Consider the following 5458-nt stretch of genomic DNA (forward strand, 5'->3'; position numbering starts at 1 on the left):
CTAGAAAGCCACAGATGGATTATCTAGGAAACTGTGTCATACAACCTCATATGGAACCATATCAACCTGACATCCTATATCTGTAACTGAGAGGTACCAGAGCTGGACTGCCCTCTGGCTTTCCTAGTCTCACACTCTCTAAGCCAACTCACACATGAGCTCTACAACCAGGGCTAGCTCTACTTCAAGGAAGAAAATTGATAGGGACAGCTATTTCAAGATTTTTATCCTCAGTTTTGGCTCATCTGAAACTCCCACACATGTCTAGGACCTGCTCTCCTGAGTACTGTCACTGGCTAAGAATTGGATAATTTTTCCTGTTCTCATGCCCCTAGGCCAGGACTTCCTTAATGCCCAGGAGAGGGTTGGCTCTAGATCTATAGAGCACTCAGGCATCAGCAAGTACCTGGCCATCAGTCCAGAAAAAGTTAATCTGTCTGGCTTTTGATGGTAACAGACCCCTGCTGCTGTAGGGACACAGACACAGACAGATGTGGCTCCTTGTGACAGCACAGGCCATGACCCCAACCTGGTCCCAGGTGCCATCACTAGCTACTTACATCAGGCTTTTCCTCACTATCTACATGTATCTAGTTGGGCTGTACTTCACTGTGCCCACATACTTCTGTTTTTTTTTTTCCCATTTCTCCAACATTTCTGTATTCTTCTCAGTGTCACAATTACTGAGTGTCTGGAATCAGATCAGCAATGGTCTCAGGAGTTTGATGCCCCTTTCATGCATTACAGTGCCAGGCGAAGGCCATTTCAGGCATGGTCTGCTTCCCACAGGTCTATGCATATCTGGTGATCATTTCAGGCTAGCTCCCTGTCCAAGACCATGAAACAGACTAGTGGTGGTTCAGGCTTTTATTGTTTTCAGGGAATGCTAGACTACTGTTCATTCAGATGTTCATAGGTCAGAACACTGAACATAGATATAGGCTCTCTTTTAAATGCTACCTACTGGAGCACATGTGATAGAGCAGCCACACCTGCAAAGCCTCTGGAAGAAGGTGAAAAAAATCTATTAGCTATATGTGTTGTTTCTTTGTTTTGTGTAGTTTAAATCTCTATTACTAGAAGTGATTAAACAATTTGTCCCTGATCTACTCTGTTTGGAATTTAAATTATCTTTTATGACTGAACTACTTCTAACTGTTAATTGCTATAATTTTGTTTACTAGATTTTTATATTTACAGTAATTTACTGTGATTTTAGCATAGTTCCTTTTTCTATCAAACATATTACAAAAATTGAAATAATTTTATTACAGATGTCTTGGAAACTATGGTCATATTTTTTTCTTTCCTACTATGTGAATATAATTTTTTCTCCAAGTTGTTTTCCATCTCTAGTATTCTTGGTAGTCTATTGAAAATTCTGCAAACTCTGACTTACATTTGATTCACTGTTTCTGTTTTCTATTTTAAATTTATTGTTTAAAATACTGACCATGTTTTCTTCTTAATTCTTTTAATATTGAGGATTAAAATATGGGCTTTACCTGTTTCTCTGCTCTAGTTGCTAATCCATTGAATTGAATAGCACAATTTTAGTGTAACGTTTTCCTAGTGAGCTGCTCTTACTCAAGGATTCAATAGTTTTGCATAAAAATTCTCTTCCCTGTCCTCTTATTTGACCTGTACAATGGATGCCAAGAGCTGTCCTTTTTTTAATTTTTTAATTTTATTTTTTAGCTATATTCTTTATTTACATTTCAAATGTTGTCCACCCCTTTTGTGAATTTTCTTTTGGTAGAATTTTTGTTTTGTAAGATTTATTTATTTTATGTATGTGAGTATACTGTTGTTGTCTTCAGACATAACAGAAGAGGGCATCAAATCTCATTATAGATGGTTGTGAGACACCATGTGGTTGCTGAGAATTGAACTCAGGACCTCTGGAAAAGCAGACTGTGCTTTTAACCACTGAACCATCTCTCCAGCTGCTAAAAGCTATCTTCTTATTGCTAGCTTGAACCTTTTCTTCCTTCATAATTCATGTTATCCTTTAGTTTATGCAATTAATCCTCTTCTACATTATGTGGTTAGTCCTTTGTTTTCTCTCTCTCTCTCTCTCTCTCTCTCTCTCTCTCCTCTCTCCATCTCTCATTGTTATAGAACGTATTTAATTTCCTGATTTTTGCCATTTGTTGGAATGGACTTAATTTATAAGAGTTCTTTACAATAGTTTTATTTTTTAATACAGAAGAGATGTAAAAGTCAAAGGCCATTTTCTTTTAAGAACTGTCGTTGAGTGATATATATATATATATATATATATATATATATATATATCAGAAATGGTGAATTAGCAGAGTGGTTAAGAGTGTGTAGCAGATGAAGACACCTATGTTTGATCTTCAATAACAAGAAGAAACAGAAACAAAAACTAAACATATCTAGTATAAGTTTTGAGAGGATCTACAAACCATATATATTCTTAATAGACATTTTTTCTAACATAAGATGCCACTTAAAGAATTTTACAGATTAAGAAGAGCTATCAATAGAGACTCCTAAAACAGTTTATTTATGTAGAAGAGATTATTAAATTGTGTAAAATATTTTAGCTTATGACTAATGTATCTTTGGTAAATACATCTAAGAGACATTGTGTGCTGCATGGCTGGGAGCTATTTTTAACCTGGGAAGATGATGTTTAGTTTTCACTCAGCAGGGAAAATAACAACAGCAATAACAGAAAACTCCTACTGCTAATCTCTAGGCACATGTTATCTAGGATTACATTTTACCAGTCAGAAATTTTTTAAATACCTAGGAAAACAAATAATATCCCTCAGTGCCTGCCCAGGAGAGAAGCTTTTGTACCCTCTGGCCTCTCTTTAGCAATTGGAGACTTTTAGCAAATTTGTTTATATTTACAAACTACTTCAGTTAAAGAGCACTGACTTATATAGTGCCCTTTTCTAAGAAGACACACAATAGATTATATAGCAATTATGTTACCCTTTTATTTTTCAGTAAACAAAATTACTATAAAAATGACCCATTGTTTGCTTAGATATAAGATGAGAATCATTTTTCATCATTCCTCAACTGTTTAACTCACACCACTATTTAGTCACTAAATTAAGGCAGAATTTTATGGCTCTTCAAATGGAAGAATATTAATATTCCACTGTTTGAAATATTGTCCATAAGAAAATATTCACTATTCTTTTTTTCAGTATGTATCAGATAACTGCATTCTAAGAAACAATAGTTAGTATAGTCACTAACATCATTTGTTATCTAGTAGGCAAATAACATTTTAATGGGAAAATAATTTACACAACATCTTAAGTTTAAATGTGCCCTTTTCTACCTCATAGAACATATAGGATATATATATACATATACATAAACATATAGGATAATAACCTTCAAAAAAGAGACAGAAATCTTTTTACTAAACATTCTTTTACCATCTTTGATTATTAACATAAACTTGTAAACATTTTCAAGATATTATATCCTTTGACACCAAGGAGAATATATTATACAAGATGTAAGAGTGCTCAGAAAAAGATGGATAGAATGGAATATTAAACAGTAAAGAGTATATTGACACTATTTTGTGGTAGCAAATAAAGGAAGATTGTGCATTATGATATTTTAGACTGCCTTTTAAATCTTATTATGATTTCAAATGTGAATATGGCAAAGGACTTTGTAGTCACAAATTATGCAAATAGGCTCTTAAAATGATAGCAGTGCTTGGTGTGATGCAATATCAGTATTATTGTGTCTGAAATGATGGGAATGAAAGTCGGAGATAAAAATGTGTTTGGAGATAGCAATAGCCTGATGTTACAAACATAATAAAATTATAAAAAAAATATTCAATCTACATGTGGGCAAAATTTAATGAGTTCAGCTTGAGTATTTGTGTTTAAGATACTACCTAGATACCAAGTGACAGAGACTTTTCAAAGAAATAACAAATAATGAACTACAACTTCAGTGTTTGTAGTTACAGGTTTGGCTATATTATATAGATGCACATACACACATACACAAATATACATATACACATATGTGTGTGTGTGTATCTAGACAGCTATAAAGACAGATTGCTAAAAAGTTTAATAGCAAAATCAGATAATTTAAAGTATCTTTTATTTAGGAAGTAATCAGAGTATCTTAGTAAATTATTTTCTCTTAACACAGACATATACAAATCTTTGCTTTCAGCCAGAGTTTCTAAAAATACAATCAAACTATAAGTCTAGTGTAAGACCCTGTTTTCTTGACTGTCTCAGATTATAGAAGGAAAGGTTTATCTAATTCTAAATACTTTGAGTGTATGTATGTGTGATAGTATGCATGTGCCTTTGCGTTTTTAGTGTTGTATTGCTGTGAAGAGACAGTATGACAAAGTATCTTTTACAAAAGAAATCATAAAACTGGCATCTTGTTGACAGTTTCTTGGGCTTAGTCCAGTGTCATCATGGCAGGAGCACAGATTTAAATGTAAATATGGTTCTGAAGAAGTATCTGAGAGGTTTGCATCCTGATCCTCAGACAGGAGGCAGAGAGTGAGAGTGAGCAAGACTGAGTGTGAAGGAGCCAAGATAGAATCAGACAGACAGACAGACAGACAGACAGACACACACACACATACACACACACACACACACACACACACAGAGAGAGAGAGAGAGAGAGAGAGAGAGAGAGAGAGAGAGAGAGAGAGAGAGAGAGAGAGAAAGAGAGCAATCTTAAAGCACACCCTAATGGCACATTTCCTTCAACAAATCCAGCACCCTCTAATCTTCTCATGATAGCTCTTCACCTAGGAACTGAACATTCAATACAATTACAGGAGGCTGTGGAGCCAGTCTCATTCAAATCTTCACAATTTCTTAGTTACCTATGGACTTTACTATATCTGCTATGTTGGTTACATCATAAATTCATGTTTCTCCCTCTTTGTTCTGGGTTATTGGAGCCAAATTAGCACTATGGTGTGCCAGTTTTCAGTATTCATTGCTTACTAAAATGGACTGGAATTTTCTTGACTTAATTATTTACCAAAGCAACTAGAATATTCAGGACACCATCTAAGGCATGTTGAACACTCTATGATTTCTTTGATGTAGAAAATAACAATTATTTTATCGATAATTATAATGCAAACCAAAAAGAACAATATTTCAAGGAGGTTATAATTGCAAGTTTGGGTTCACTAAAATGAACATGTAAAAATAATGTAATTTAAAATATTTTGCATATAAAACATACTTTATTACTGATTTTTGAAATATAAAATTGTATTTCTGCATTTAGTGACAACATGGAGTGGTGAAGAATAGTCATGTAGATGGATTGAAGCTGAATTTGCTTATTTACTTCAATCATATAGAATCAAGCCTTTTAGTAATTGAAAATATATCTTTTTGGGGGAAATAATTTGTTTTAGTTTATGATTCAAAGCATAGCTCATCACGTTAGG

At 33.9% G+C, this 5458-nt stretch overlaps 1 non-coding gene across 1 annotated transcript; it reads right to left on the minus strand.

Annotated features, from left to right (window-relative positions):
- Positions 1–882: 882 nt before the first annotated feature.
- LOC127691748 (small nucleolar RNA SNORA17) lies at positions 883–1014 on the minus strand. The gene has a single exon (XR_007979344.1). It is a non-coding gene; the product is annotated as a small nucleolar RNA SNORA17 (small nucleolar RNA).
- Positions 1015–5458: the final 4444 nt, after the last annotated feature.

The sequence above is a fragment of the Apodemus sylvaticus genome, chromosome 8 (genome assembly GCF_947179515.1).
Source record: "Apodemus sylvaticus chromosome 8, mApoSyl1.1, whole genome shotgun sequence".
Classification (NCBI taxonomy): domain Eukaryota; kingdom Metazoa; phylum Chordata; class Mammalia; order Rodentia; family Muridae; genus Apodemus; species Apodemus sylvaticus.